A 16,620-nucleotide genomic window follows, 5' to 3' on the forward strand; every position below is an offset into this window, starting at 1 on the left:
ACAACGCAGTTCAGATTGCTTTAAATCCGCGCAAACCGCTCCACCAGCCGGAGATGTCACCACTTGCCTCCGTGCCTCTACTGCCCATCACATACGATCACAACTAATTATTCCCACGTAGATGAAACCTGGCAGTGAATATTTCAGATTAAAATCGAGTTAATAAGTAAATATGCCGCTCGCAAATAAGGTCTCCAAGAAATTTAAAAGAACACGTGTGTAACAGATTTATAATGCTCTGATCAACTAAAATTCCCAACATATTAAAGCTCCTGGTGGACGGTCCTTTGAAAATGATTCTAGCAGGTAGAAAGAGTTGCAGCATCTGTCTCTGAGACTCCTCTACCCCCACCCCCCCAAATCATCCACCGTTTCCCAGGATAACAGGCTGCTGTCTCCCTCTCCCTTCCTCCCAAACCCCACACTGTCTCCCGATAATCCAGCGGACTGCACCATATGATTTTTAGGGATGCGCAGCTCGCGTTCTAAGGGACAAGCCGATTGCAGCTGTTTAGTGTGAGGAAGAGCGGGTGTGAAAGGCCGAGGCGAACCTGAATCATTCTGACAGACTGGGTTTGAGGCAGATGAATCGGGCCGAGCTTTGATTTTTGGGGGGATTTGTGTATCTGTCATCCTTTGGGCATTGCTGGGAGCAGGCTCTCTCGATCACGTGCCTTTGCCTGAGGCTGAGGGCGCTTCATTACTTCTTCCACCGCCATATTACAAACTTCAGTATTTTTCTCTCTTGAATTTTTCCCGCTCGGTGAGTAGGTTTTTTCCTATCTGAATTTTTTCAGTGCTTTTTTTGTAATTTTCATTCCTTTTTAACTACTTTTTTTTTAAAAAAAGAAAGAGATTGAGCCTACGAAGCATGGTTTATAAATTCTATTTTGCAGAATAAGTTCTTGCATGCTGTATAGTGGTAAGTCAGTGACGGCATTGGCAAAAGGAACTGTGTATATTTTGTATATTTTTTTGTTACTGTTGCCAGCCAAAAAGAATATTTTTTAACACGCATGCATAGCCGTAGCTTTTTTTAAAAAAAAAACTCTCTCCTATTGTGCTCATTCTATTTGCAAAGCTTTATTGGTGTATTTTTCCATACCGGTATTGACACAATCTGTATGCTTCGCTTGGTTGAGCTGAAGTGACAAGCTACCAAAAGCACGACCTGAAGCAAGTTTTCGTTGTCAACAACAACAAAAGTGTTTTGCGGACTTTTCTACCTTTTTTTTTAACGGGAAACTTTTCTTGCAGCTTGTTGCTTTTTTTTTCTTGAAGTCATTTTCCTAAATGTGTACTTATTTTAGATGGTTGTGGTTTTTTTTTAAATTTAAGACAAATCTGCTTTCCAGTTGTTGAAATTTTTTAAATCGTTAACATCCCCCCCCCCCCCCCCCCCCCGCCAAAAAAAAAGGTTGTGGATGGCTGTGGAAGTTCTTGAGGGGAAAATGAAGTGCGTTATTGGTTATATTGTTCAAGAAGGCACGCCGACACTTCAGCACAGGCATTTACTTCAGGGCCAATGTAATGTAACCTGATCATTGTCATCAGAAAAGCTGGGAATAAAATATTGATCAAGTAAATAACGTGTGTTTTATTTAATGCTTTCCTCAGTGGCTAGTCTGCCTAACAAGTCCAATGCACTGTAAAGGATGTCGCGTTGTTTCTGATCTGCCTGCTTCCTAGAGCCTTGTTTGCGGTGTTGCTGCCGAATATTATTGTGTTTTCATTAAATTGCGTGAATGAGAACTTGAAATGCTTTCTAATGAAGAGCTTCAGGGAGCAGTGAGTGGGAGTCGGTACATCATATTTCTGACAGTGCTGCTACAATGTAAGTAACTGGCCTGATGCCCAATACAACAGCGATACATTGCCATGTTTGACGTTACCTATACCCTGAATGTCCATTCAGACGGTGCTCGTCATACAGTGGAGTTGCACGTTTCCATTTTTATCACAAATGATTTAATTGAAACCTGTGCCGTTCGGTGGGAGGTGGTAAACAAATTGTCCGTTATTGAGTAAAACGTATCTCTTTGGGAGGACTCATCCAGAATTCGATCGTTGTAAAGAATGAGTGTGGCGGATAAAGGGCTAAGTCGGTCTAATAATGCATAAGTTTGGAAAGTTCTAGCTAATTTTACTGTTTTGTAAGCGAAGTGATTGCTGAGTATTCCCATTTGGTGAGAATCTATGATATCAGTTACATCTTCAATAGCATGTTTTCAGTTACAAAGTAGGGAAAAATTTTCCAGGATCTGAGAAATAAAATGTTATAAATATTTGACCCAGTTACATCTATCTAGAATGAAAATTAGCCAGGTACTTTTTTTTGTTTTCTGCATATACTACAGAGTAGATTTATAAATACAGGTGTTGTTTGTAGTTTTTCTCACCCCTCCGAAAGCTGCTAGCTCCACTTACCTCGACCTTTCCTGGCTAGTGAACCATTTATGCCTCTATTCTGTGTGCTGCATGAGCAAGGGAGTCTACTGCAGTTGTCATAAGATTAGTAAACCCAGATTTAAAATACATACTCCAATTGTTCTGGCAACATTTTAGATAGGTAGAAATTATTTAATTATTTAAAATTAATTTTTTTAAAGATCCTTTGGTGAGTATTGTAAAACAGTCAAATCATCCTATTGGTTTGATTTTTACACTTCTAAAAGTAGTTACAAATTTCACAGTAAAATAATTCTTTTTGAATCAAGCAAGGAAAATTGGCTTTTGCAGAACGTGACTTTACTTTGAAGATAAAATTTCTTTGTGCATTTTGGCATTATTGTTGCATTTTCAATTAACCTGCAGATGGCTGAAAATAGTTAAGTCTATAAGTACATCAATATGTGGACAAGTTATTACATTTATAGTGTATTGATGCTGCTGAATGTTTTCTCACTGCACAGCACCAAGCCAAATCTTGGCAATTCATAAGAAGCTACCAATTTCAAACCTGAGGATGGAGTATAAGTAAGCACAGGAATTGCTATAGTAACATCACACAGAAACAGATGCTATTTTCGTTTGTTACACTGTCCAAGTGAATGGTAAACAAAAAATATATCCCAGGCATTTTTCATGAGGATCTAGTATCAATTGGAAGTTATTGTGTAGTGCTTGAATTAACTGTCAACAAAGTGTGGTAAACACAGACAGACTGTTAAAACCAAAGCTTTTCTTTGAGTTAATATTTCATTTGAAGCCACTCTTATCTCAATTTATGGTATTTATAAGGGGGAAAATAAACACTGAATTACTTTTCCAGTCACATGATTTTGGGGAGTAACAAACCTAACTAAAGTTGTTCTATCCAGTCTGGATGATATTGCTAACATATGCATATATATTAATGCATCTTTTACTTTAAAAACCTTTTAAGAGTCTGAATGCCAACAGACTAAGGGAGGCCAGGTTCACAAAGGCCAGATAGGATCGAGAATGAAAGGGCACAGATTTAAAGTAATTGGTAAAAGAAACAAAAGCGACATGAAAAACTTTCCTCACTTATCACCCCACCAGCCTCCGTATTCAAAGGATCATCCTCCCCCATTTCTGCCAACTCCAGCATGTTGCCACCACCAAACACATCTTCCCATCACCACCCCCCCCCGCCCCGGCGGCATTCCGTAGGGATTGTTCCCTCTGTGACACCCTGGTCCATTCCTCCATCACCCCCTACTCCTCAACCCGTTCCCACAGCACCTCCCCATGCAAACGCAGAAGATGCAACACCTGCCCCTTCACTTCCTCACTCCTCACTGTCCAAGGACCCAAACACTCCTTTCAAGTGAAGCAGCATTTCACTTGCACTTCCCCCAACTTAGTCCACTGCATTCGTTGCTCCCAATGCGGATTCCTCTACGTTGGAGAGACCAAACGCAGATTGGGTGACCGCTTTGCAGAACACCTGCGGTCTGTCCGCAAGCATGACCGAGACTTCCCTGTCGCTTGCCATTTCAACACTCCACTCTGCTCTCCTGCCCACATATCTGTCCTTGGCTTGCTGCATTGTTCCAGTGAAGCTCAACGCAAACTGGAGAAACAGCACCTCATCTTCCGACTAGGCACTTTACAGCCTTCCAGACTAAATATTGAGTTCAAAAATTTTAGATCTTGGACTCTCTCCTCTATCCCCACCCCCTTCCCACTTATTCCCCCTCCTTTTTGTTTTTTTCTAAAAATTTATATAGATTTTTCTTTTCCCATCTATTTCCATTATTTTTAAATTTATTTCCACCCATTGTTTATTTCTACCGTTTAGTATTCCCCCACCCCCACTACAGCTATCTGTACCTTATTTGTCCTGTCTTCTACTCAATTAGCACATTCTTTTAGATAATATCACCACCTTCATCACCTCTTTGTTCTTTTGTCTGTGACAACTTTTGGTTATCTCCACCTATCACTGGCTGCTTGTCCCAATAAACCCCGCCCCCCCCAAACTAGCTTATACTTCACCCCTTGCCTATTTTTACTTAGTTCTGTTGAAGGGTCATGAGGACTCAAAACGTCAACTGTGCCATTCTCTGCCAATGCTGCCAGACCTGCTGAGTTTTTCCAGGTATTTCTGTTTCTGTTATGATGAGGAAAAACGTTTTCATGCAATGAGTGGTTAAGGTCTGGAATGCACTGCCTGAGAGTGTGGTGGAGGTAGGTTTAATTGAAGCAGTGAAAAGGGAATTAGACAGTTTCCTAAAAAGGAAGAGTGTGCAGTGTTATGGGGAGAAGGCAAGAAGGTGGAACCAAGTGAATTGCTCATTTGGAGAGCTGGTGCAGACATGATGGACCAAATGGCCGCCTTCTGTACTGTAACATTTTTGTGATTCTGTGCTTACTGATTTTCTGAATGCCAGTGATAGAAGAATGGTACGATGACGGATAAGCCAATAAAATCTTCCACAGAAGTAATACTTAGGAAGACAAAGGAGACAAATGTGCCTTAGAAAATAAAAGGTAGTGAATGAATTAGTGCCTTTGTAGTCTGCTATTGTAATTAACTGACCGATTAAACAAGTAGACTGGCAGAACCTAATCATTTTTCATAAACATTCAATGGCATTGTCATCACTGAATCCCTACTGTCAACATCTTGGGGGTTGCCATTGACTAGATACTTAATGGAACAGCCATATAAATACTGTGGCAACAAAGAATAGGCCAGAGACTGGCGAGTTACTCACTTCCTAACTCTCCAAAGCCTGTCTACCATCTACAAGGCACAAGTCAGGAGTGTGATGGAATACTCTCCCCTTGCCTGGATGAATGTAGCTCATTGGCACCTCATCAGCCATCTTAAGCATTCAGCCGCGCCAACACTGGCACACAGTGGCAGCAATGTGTACTATTTAAAAAATAGACTGCAGCAACTCACCATGGCTCTTTTGACAGCACCTCCTAAACCAGCGACTTCTACCACCACCTAGAATAACAAAGGCAACAGGCGCATGGGAACCCCAACATCTGCAAGTTGCATACCATCCTGACTTGAAAATATATTCCTGTTCCTTCACTTGACTTAGGAAAATCGAGAAATTGACATACCAAACAGCAATGTGGGTGTACTTATACCACATGGGGTGCATCTGCTGAATGGATATTAAGGACAGGCAATAAATGCTGGCCTTGCCAGAGTTGCTCACATCCCAAGACCAGGCAAGAAAGGCTATTTTTAAGTTGTTGATATAGGCATGAGATGGCAAACTCTGGGGTCAAGTTCACTATTTAACTAGAAAATAATGCCAGCTAAAATTAGCTTATTGGAAGTGTCTGGAACTGTTTGATTATAACATGAATGACTGCATTGTTTGGTGCCTGAAGATCATGGGCCATAATCTCTGACTAGTGCAGAAACGAGAAGAAATAAATACCAACTTATCTGGTCTTGAAAATAACATTGACACTTTTTTTGCGGAGTTGCTTGGGGCCTGCATCGAAAGACTCCCAGCTGGCCCCAGCAAAATGTAGCTCCAGTGTATTCAAGGAGGCCAAGTCCCCTTGTTTACAGCAATTGCTGCAGTAAAGCAGATAAGTTTAAAGGGCCAGCGAAATTGACTAGGGGAAGGTAAGTGCCTAAGGTTTAGGGGTTGGGGGCATCCTGGGGGGTGGGGAATGGTTGGAGGTGAACGAGGTCGGAGGGTTGGGGGGGGCAGTGACCAGGAGTCCCGTGGGGTCTGTCTGGGCCTTTACGATAGGTACTCAGAAGTTAGAAGAGGTTTTAATTCTTCTAACTTTTTCTGGGTAGCTTTTGGTATAACCCTGGTGGAACCATCTGTAGTTTGTGATTTAATTCACATTTTTGGATGGTTCTCAGCACAGTACCATTGTTCAGAGGAAGTGTGCACTTTTAGGCAATTGCCGTGCAAACCTTTACCTGGAAACTTGCCAGAGGGGTTCCCCAGCCTGTCTTTGGGAGAACCGCCCCCAAAATTCGATGCTGGGGAGTGTGGAAGTTACTGGCCCATGTTTTCTGTGCCTCACTGGCGAAAGTAATTTTATCTAAGATAACTCCGCAGAGTGTGAATAAAACCAAAAAACTTACAAGCTGAGTAGTTGGCTATTAATCTTTGAGAGTATTATTGACCTTGGGGGTACCCCAAAATGGGCAATAATAAATTGAGTGCCAATTTATTTTCCATGTCAATGGAGAAGAAAATTCACTGTTGCCCATTTTGCCTTACTGCTGAAGACACATTTTGAGCTCAATGGATCTTAACTGTGAGTAAAGGGAATACCATTTATCGCTTATTTTTAAGTAAAATCGTTCAGCAATGAAAGGTCTTGAATTTAGATTTTAAAATGAATAGACATTTGCGCTATTAAACCTGGTTCATCCGCCAGTGAACCATGAAGGGGTAACACTAATCCTTGGAAAGGTCAGAGGAAGCTGCAATATATTTAACAAGGATTAGAATTTTCAGTGAACAAAGACAAAGGACAGCAACTTGTGAATTGTATAGATAACAGGTAACCAGAGGCAAAGCTACTCCAAAGAGGACAATCTCCTTAGGCTGTCAAACCAGTTGCCAACTGTTTTGAAGGTGACTGAGGCATACTGAGAACAGAGATGAATACAAGAACACTTGGAAAATAGCTTGTTTTATCTTGTAAGAACTAATATGGTCGCAAGTCGAAATCTTTCTGAATCTCAGGATTTTGCTTCTAAATGCAGCTGGATATGTGATAACGCGTGCATCTCACCTGTGTTGCTGCTTCACTGAAGAGCTTTTGGTTCAAATAAACTTCTATTGTACTAAAAGATTGTAAGTGAAAACCTTACAAATACAAAGATTATACGGTTGTTATGTTTTGGGCCTGTCCTTAGTTTGGGGTAAAATGGAAGAATGAAGGGGTCATGTGACCTGCTCTGAATTCTGCTGACCAGTCTTAGTGGATTGGTGGCTAAACGGGGCCCCAGGTTGTTCTGCTGGAAAGAAGGTGCAAGATATTCACATCTTTCCCAGGGAGATGTTAAGAATGTCAGGTTTTGTAAATGGTTATACTTAAACTGTATATTTAATTTCAAGGTAGAATGGAGTTGGGATAGCTAATTAGCATTTCTACCTGGATATAAGGCTCATGTGGTTCACATTGCCCTGGAGATGGGCTTTGAGAGGGGAAGGACTCATAGGAAGCTGTTGCAGGATTGGGTTGCGAGTTTTCCAAATAAATCACTGAAATTCACAGACCGGGTCAGTCTGCAAGAGTCTGAGAGAGCAGAGAGATAGAGGCAGCAAGTCTCTTGCCCATGCAGATGCAGATGGGAGCTCATGCTTGTATTGAAGAAACCAAGTTCATGAGGGTTTAAATGAAGCTGGAAGATTTACCTAGCTTTGGCTAGAGGGAGGGATCTCCAATTTGTCCCTCACCATGAAAGTCATTTTGGGGAGTAGAAGTTATCTGGTGGAAAAGGCAGCTGAGAATAGCTTTGGACTGGTTTGTGGAGAATAAAGTATGCACTTAAGGGACATTGTAAAGTATAACTGGTGGGAGGTATTCGTTTGTTTTAAACGGTGAATGGGGTATTTTTTTCTGTAGTTTAAAGTATAAGTTCCCTACGGAAATAGCATTTAGTCAATGTTGCTTTTAGTTGTTTCAGTAAAAGTCTTAAAACTTGAAATCTTGTCATCTGATCCTTTCAGTCAATCACTGGACGTTTCAATTTATTTTTTAAAGGTGTCGGTCGCTATGGTGTTTATAACAGTTAAAAACAAATAGGGTGGGGTAATACAGTGGGTTAGGCTTAAGTACATCATCTCTTAGACTAGGGCACGGAATTTTCTATTAATGAGACTAAGTGCAGTGGAGGGCCGTTTCGGCAGTGCCCTAGTGGAATGGCGGGAACTTGCATCCGATTTTGTGCTTGGAGGGTTATTAATTATTAATTATGCAAAGGCGCTTATTGATCCAAATCACTTGGCAGGTCGGGAGCTGATTCTTCCACCTACCATAAGCAGGTGGGTTCGCAGGTCCAGATGCTATATTTAAAGACCAGCCCAACACACAATCTCACTCTCTGCAGCCCACCAGAGATGCCTGGCAGCCAGAAGAGGAGGGCTGAAAGCCTGAAGAAGAAGGCAGTGCCCCGCTTCACGCATCAGGCCCTCCAGGCCTTGATAAGAGTGGTGCAGGTGCAAAAGCACCTGCTCTCTCCCAGTGATGGTTGCAGAAAGCAGAGCAGCCTCACCTCTCCAGACTGGGAGGCCATCGTGGAGCAGGTCAGCGTAGCTGATAACCGCGCCCCGAAATGCCACCCAGTGCAGGAATGCTCCACCAGGGTAAGTCATTCTTCAACTCCCTCCAATATCAAACTCTCATCATGCACTCAAATGGCTACGGTCTTCAGGGATCTCGCATAACCATTAGTCGGAGATACATATCAACACTCATTCTCCCTCCGAGATTTTCACATCACCATGTTGGTTCTATCATTGTTCTATCATGTAGCTCACACTCCATCCTCTGGCCCTTCTGGGGAGGGCTCATCACGCACAGGGTACACCCATCTCACCTAATTTCTGCTCCATCCCTTCTCATCACTTGCCTTCCTTAGTTCATACAGGCCAAGCTGGTGCACAACGGGCGTGAGAGATCGCAGACAGGGGGAGAGATGGCCGACATCATTGCCCTCATTGAGTTTGAGGAGGCTGCAGCTGAGCTGGCTGGGGAGGACAGGGATCGCTCCTGTAGGGAAAGGTGGCCTCTCCCACCAACCGAACCCATGGATCACAGCTCCATTACTTCATCAAGTCCTGACATTCACAGTGAGTCACATGCAGTCATGTCTAGCTCATGCTCATTAACTGAAAGTCTTTTCTATTTTCTAGGCACCAGCAGATCGAGGCCCCCAAGCCAGTCCAGCAACACCAGTGTGAGCCCCCAGACTTCATAGGGAGAGCAAGCTTCAGAAGAATTATCACAGCACTCACACGCACCCTCCACCATCTCAGAGAGACACATGTCTGTGGGGCATAGCTGTAGATTTGGCTTGGGCTTATTTTTTGGGGAACACCTCACTGACACCTCTTCGCAGCAGTCAGAGGCAGGGACAGCCCATGTCTCTGGCACTCTGAGAGCTGCTGGAGACCAGCCACCCGCTCGGTCCAAGTCAGATGATGAGCCTTTGGAAGTAGCCACCAAATCAATGCTGGAAATCCAATGACAGGCGGTGGAACATCAAGCAGAGATTTGACAGTTAGCAGACTAGAGCAAATGATGGAGGAGTCTGCCTGTGTTCTGTCTGATGTTGTGGCTCTGACATGCGAGCACTTCGAGGTCAGCTTGGGAAGGCTGGTGACCACCATGGAGACCTTGGTGCAGGAGGTCTTGCCGGATTCCCACTTGGCCCTGGACTCCATGGCCACACACCCTGGTGGGCACCATCAAGATGTAGGCTACATGGGGATGGGCACCATGACCTCCCTCCAGGTACACTATCTCCTGCAGGTGTCACCCAGGACACTCCAAGGATGTTTAGCCGCCCACAGCCCCCTCTGCCTATGACCCTGTCCACTCCAGCTTCTCAGGCCACTGGAGATGCTACTGCCCCTGAGCAGGTGACTCTTATCAGGCTGGGGCCCTCCAGGCCTCGGGCCACCAGAGGACATCATCCAAGGTTATCACAGACATCAGGATGTAGCAGTCAGCAGGCTGGCTCCACCTCTGCTGCGGATGTTGGGGCTGGACCCAGATGTAGAGGTAGAGTTCGGAAAGTTAACAAAAATTGATGTCACTTTTAGGCCACATGTGCTAGACATGTAAAGAAATTGCACTTTTGTGAATATATTTGATGGTTATGTGAATGTTCCTGCCAACTGAAAATATTGTGATTTTGTCCTTTGGAATCCTCTTATTTCAAGATTTAGCCTTGCTCCCATCTAGTGATAGTGTCCCACTGTGAGATTCATATTCATATTCATGTGATGTCAACATCACCTGAACTAGTCTCCACACCCTTGTTTGATGTCAGGGAGATGTGTTTAAATCTTTATTGAAAATGTGTGATGTAAGCATTTCTAACACTTCTTCCTCCAGGAACATCATTGAGTGAGGGCAGCTCATCAACATTGATATCTTAGCAATATTTCTGTCTCCTTAGTGGTAGTGGCAGAAGAAAAGACATGCACAGGAGGAGGAGATCCCTGGGCATGTCCACATCTCAGTCACAGCAGTGTTTGCAACATTAGATGGCAGCGAAAGTTTCAAGTCTTCTCTCGCATTGCTCTTGTTCCTAAGTGGGCTCTCAGTTCACTGAGTGAGCTCACTCACAGGACCCCATGGGCCAAAACAAAGATCATGACCTGGCAATTCATGAGGTCAGGATGTGCAAGAGTGAATGCAGGACTCATTCTCACAGCAAGTGGGTGGATATCCTCTGAGTTTAAAGAAAATGGCATTGTGGGCTAGGAGAGATGTGGCCATTTGCCCTCACTTAACTACTCTTCCTGGAACCTGTCAGTAATTAACATATCACAGGCACGTCTCCCACGTCTTCCTCCCTTCATGACGTGATCCCGCTCATACTGAACCTCAGCAGCCTCATGAGGTTCCTGAGCCTCTGGGTCTTCAACCTCTGAAGAGCTATCATCTCCTCCAGTTCATCCTCTGGCAGGAGTTCACCTCTTTGCATTGACAGATTGTGAAAGGCACAACACATTGTGATGATGCGGGAAACCTGTCAGGGGTGTACTGGAGTGAGGCGTCTTAGCGGTCCAAGCATCTAAAGCCCATCTTCAGAAGCTCCATGGTCTGCTCTATAAGGCAGCATGTGGAGCTGTGAGCAGTGTTACACCTCTCCTCAATGACCCTGAGGTCAGCGCATCAGTGCCATTAGCCAGTATTTCAGTGGGTACCCCTTATCCCCAAGCAGCCACCCCTGCAGACGTAATGGCCCCTCAAGAATCTTAGGCATCTGGGAGTGACTCAGGATGTAGGAGCCATGGCAACTCCCAGGGCAGTGTGCACAAACATGTATTATGAGTTTCCGGTGATCACACACTAGTTGTGTGATGATGGAATAAAGAACAAAGAAAAGTACAGCACAGGAGCAGGCCCTTCGGCCCTCCAAGCCTGCGCCCGTCAACTAAAACATTTTGCACTTCCAGGGTCCGTATCCCTCTATTCCCATCCTATTCACGTATTTGTCAAGCTGCCTCTTAAACACCACTATTGTACCTGCTTCCACCACCTCCTCTGGCAGTGAATTCCAGACACTCACCACCCTCTGCGGAAAAAACTTGCCCTGCACATCTCCTCTATAGTTTTCTCCTCTCACCTTAAATCTATGTCCCCTAGTAATTGACTCTTCCACCCTGGGAAAAAGCTTCTGACTATCTACTCTGTCCATGCCACTCATAATTTTGTAAATTTCTATCAAGTCGCCCCTTAATCTCTGTCGCTCTGGTGAGAACAATCTGAGTTTCTCCAACATCTCCTCATAGCTAATGACCTCCAGATCAGGCAGCATCCTGGTAAACCTCCTCTGTACCCTCTCCAACACCTCCATATCCTTCTGGTAATGTGGCGACCAAAATTGCACGCAATATTCCATATGTGGCCTAACCAAGGTTCTATACAGCTGCAGCATGACTTCCCAGCTTTTATACTCAATACCCCTGCCAATGAAGGCAAGCATGCCATATGTCTTCCTGACTACCTTATCCACCTGCGTTTCCATTTTCAGTGACCTGTGGACCTGTACAGCCAGATCCCTCTGCGCGTCAATGCATTTAAGGGTTCTGCCATTTACTGTATAATTCCTCCCTCTATTAGCCCTTCCAAAATGCATTACCTCACATTTGTCCAGATTAAACTCCATCTGCCATTTCTCTGCCCAAGTCTCCAACCGATCTATATCCCGTTGTATCCTTTGACAATCCTCTTCGATATCTGCAACTCCTCCAACGTTAGTGTCATCTGCAAACTTACTCATTAGCCCAGTTACATTTTCCTCCAAATCATTTATGTATACTACAAATAGCAAAGGTCCCAGCACAGATCCCTGCAGAACTCCACTAGTCACAGCTCTCCATTCAGAAAAGCACCCTTCTACTGCTACCTTTTCTTCTATGACCAAGCCAATTCTGTATCCATCTTGCCAGCTCACATCTGATCCCGTGCGACTTCACCTTCTGTACAAGTCTGTCATGTGAGGCCTTGTCAAAGGCCTTACTGAAATCCATGTATATAACATCCACTGCCCTTCCATCGTCGATCATCTTTGTCACTTCCTCGAAAAAATCGATCAAGTTAGTGAGACACGACCTCCCCTTCACAAAATCATGCTGCCTCTCACTAATATGCCCATTTGCTTCCAAATGGTAGTAAATCCTGTCACGAAGAATCTTCTCCAATAATTTCCCTACCACTGACGTAAGGCTCAATGGCCTGTAATTTCCTGGATTATCTCCAGTCCTATGGGACCTCACCCATAGCCAGTGAGGATGCAAAGATTTCTGTCAATGATAGCCCTTGCGGTTTATAAACATTAGGGCCTGCTGCCATGGGGCCCATATAACTACATGGGTGCAGTCTATTGCACCCTGTACTCTAGGGAAGCCTGAGATGGCGGTGAAGCCGGTGAATCTCTCTGCCTGGCTATCTTGGTCCATAGCAAACCTTACATAATGATGGGCCTTCCTGTGAAGGACACCTGTGGCCTTCTTTATGCATCGATGTGTTACGAACTGACAGATGCCAAACAGGTCACCTGTTCACCCTTGGGAAGAACTAGAGGCCAAGAAATTGAGTACTGTATTCACCTTCAAAGCCACTGGCAGGGGAAACCCTCCAACTCATGTGGTATCAGGTTTTCATGAAGAATGTGGCATTTGCGATGTACCAGAGCTCGGGACAAGCGCAGACGTGCATGGCATTGTGCCTCACTCATTTGTAAATAGATGACTCTTCTACAATAACCCTCGGTCTGTCAAGTCACCCCTGTTGTCGGAGTCTCTTTTGACCCTCCTATTCATGTTCTGGATCCAATTGACAATGTCCCTCCTGCTGGAGCTGTGTTCAGAGTCGCCTTTCCGTCCTTCACCTCCGCCATTGCTTTAGGATTCTGACAAAGGCAGCATTGAGCCCTGGACCCATATTTGCTTTTGCCTTCTTTTGAAAGGAAACATTGAAGACATTAATGATTCCAGGGGCAAGAAAGTGAAGCTCAGAAGATGACACGTATGGAAATCTTAAGTTTTTCCTGCCCTACTTGCATGGTGGCTGATGCCACCTTGTCCCTGAGACTAGCACACGCATTGAGGTGATCAAGATGATATCGCAGATATGTAACGCCTTGAGCCCTGCGCGGAGATGAGTGATCCAACCTAACTCTGTGCTCCAATTTATGATGTGGCATATTAATGACCAATCAGTTGCTCATGGATGTCCTTTGGCAAGTTAGGGCTGTCAATTCTGGTGAACACATGACAGATCTTCATTGATGGAATGCCATATATGATACAGCTGTGCCTCCTTCACTATTGCGAGCATTCCCAAATTCTACATTCTTATGTGCTACTTTTGAGATGCAGTGACTGCAATGTGAAGCCACTGAGTTCTGAATAGCCCTTTAACAGTGCTACTGAAGCCACTGACTTTCAGCACTTTTCATCGCAAGGAGGCCTTCGTCCTTTCTTTCTAAGCAGACTCCTGCTCACTCCTGTGGCAACAAGAGGTTAGAGGGCAACCCCAGAAAGTCCCCCCTCATGTTTGCCCTTCCTTCGCACTGCCATTCCACAGCCTTCCCTCCCCGTTGTTCATGTTCATCAACCGCACCCTTGTCTCACAGCCCACCCATGGTTGAATTGCAAGTTTCTGAAAGTGGAGGCCTCCATGAACACAACAGCAGTGGTGCTCCATGGGGCAATGTAGGCAAAGAGCAGGAACAGACCAACCCTCCAGCCCCAGCAGAGTTGCATTCATCACCACAAGACCGGTGCAGCGCTATGTCAGGTAGGTTATGTATGTTCCACTCACCTCGAAGTTACCAGCGAATTGAGGCCCAACTTGTGCACACCACCCCCTTTTCAAGTGGACTTGAGGCCGACGTAATTTCCCGCTGCTGTGGCACAAGATTGGAAAGCCTGATAGAACGTGTGTTTTAATGAGCATTCATGAGATGTTAATGAATGCAAATGGCATTCACGCTACTACAATCAACAGGATAACCAACCTGCCATTAACCCACCATCGGGAGAATTGCAAGCTGTTTTTACACTGGTGGATTTCTGACTTTTTGCCTGCCGCTGGATTCTCCGCTCCCGCCTGCCACGAAACCTGTCGCAGGCGGGATGGGAAATTTCCACCCCAGGGTTTAAATTGAGCTTAGGCTGTTCAAATAAAAGTCTCTTGTGTCAGCAGCTTGTAAGATCCCAATATGAAATGAATTTGTGGAGGCTCAGTTCATTTCCTACTAAGGCTGAACTCGCACCAGAAAAACATATCTAATTTAGTGGTAAATTATAACTTGTGGAAGAATTGGAATGGGAAATGTCATCCTCGTGCAGTTATGGTGTTACGCTGAGATTGTGATTGAAGCACATTGTTGGGACAGAGAATTACTCTGCGTCTAAACCTTGACATGGGAATACTTGACATTGTCACTGGCTACCCAATGGAAAGTGTAACTTTTCCTAGCAGCTACTGTTGTGAGAACAAAGGAATTTTTTTTAATGAACTGGAACTGGAATATTCAGTTTGACTTAAAACACAGCAAACCAAGAAAATAATCAAATGCACGGTTTCACCTAATGCAGATGTATGAATGTAGCTTTCTTGAATTTGATATTTATATCATGTCTAATCATAAAATGTCAATAAATGTAACCTCTAAAGAGAAAACTATATGGGGCAATGATTTGTACCATTGTGTTCTAAATACAGCTAATTTGTGTTTCATTCTGGCCCCATACCTGGGACAGACATGGGGGGAAGTATTTGTCTGGTGTATATGTATAATGGAACACTGGGGGAGGTTTCAGTGGTTTTGCCTGGCTAGAAACAGAGCCAACCAATTCCATAACCAACAGATCAGATCAATTTCCTGCACGCCTAGCACATCCAGTCAGAGTTGTGGTGGACAATTAAACAGCTCATGTGAAGACAGAACTGCACAACCATTTTTAGCCTCCCCCCCCACCCCCCCAATCCCCAATGACGGTGGAGCCCAACATGTCAATGCAAAAGACAGGGCTGAAACGTTCACACCCATCTTCAGTCAGAAGTGCTGAGTGGATGATCCATCTTGGCCTCCTCCTGAGATCCTCAGCATCACAGATACCAGTCTTCAGACAGTTTAATTCGCTCCACATGGTACCAAGAAATGGCTGAAGGCACTGGATACACCAAAGGCTGTGGGCCCTGACAACATCTGCACTGTAGAACTGAAACTTGTGCTCCAGAACTATTTGTGCCATTAGCCAAACTATTCCAATACAGCTACAACACTGGCATTTACCTGGCAAAGTGGAAAATTGCTAGGAATGTCCTGTCCATGGCAAAAAAAAGGAAAGTTTAATCCAGTCAATTACTGCCTCATCAATCAGAAGCAAAGTGATCAAAGGTGTTGTTGACAGTGCTTTTAAGCAGCACTTAAGTCAGCAACAGCCTGATCACTGATATTCAATTTCAATTCTGCCAGGGCCACTCAGCCCCAGACCTATTTACAGCCTTGATCCTAACGTGAACAAAATTGCTGAATTTCAGAGGTGGGGCGAGGCTCTTGATATCAAGGCATTGTTTGGCTTGGAATGGCATCAAGGAGTCTCGGCAAAATTGAAGCCGATGGGAATCGGGGAAAAATTTCCATTGATTGGAATCATACTAGTACAAAAGAAGAGATTTGTGGCTTTTGGAGGCCAGTTATCTCAGGCCCAGGACATTGCTGCTGGGGTTCCTCAGGGTAGTGTGCTAGTCCCAACCATCTTCAGCTGCATCAATGACCTTTCTTCCATCATATGGTCAGAAGTGGGGATGTTTGCTGATGATTGCACAATGTTCAGCACCTTTCATGACTCCTCGGATAATGAAGCAGCCCGTGTCCATATGCAGCAAGACTTGGACTACTTTCAGGCTTGGGCTGATAAATAGCAAGTATTATTTGTGTCACACAAGTGGCAG

General features: G+C 44.4%; 1 protein-coding gene across 3 annotated transcripts in view; it reads left to right on the forward strand.

Annotated features, from left to right (window-relative positions):
• The first annotated feature begins 520 nt into the window (after positions 1-520).
• LOC121279258 (RNA-binding Raly-like protein) overlaps positions 521-16,620 on the forward strand; it is a 1,065,807-nt gene continuing 1,049,707 nt past the window's right edge. For 2 of the 3 annotated variants that reach the window (XM_041190353.1, XM_041190355.1), the window contains exon 1: positions 521-763. The gene's annotated coding sequence lies outside the window, so the exon portion shown is untranslated. Of the gene's footprint in view, positions 764-1,777; positions 1,835-16,620 lie in introns of those variants that run through there. The other variant, XM_041190356.1, reaches the window with a different exon arrangement.

The sequence above is a fragment of the Carcharodon carcharias genome, chromosome 6 (assembly GCF_017639515.1).
Source record: "Carcharodon carcharias isolate sCarCar2 chromosome 6, sCarCar2.pri, whole genome shotgun sequence".
In the NCBI taxonomy this organism is placed as follows: Eukaryota; Metazoa; Chordata; class Chondrichthyes; order Lamniformes; family Lamnidae; genus Carcharodon; species Carcharodon carcharias.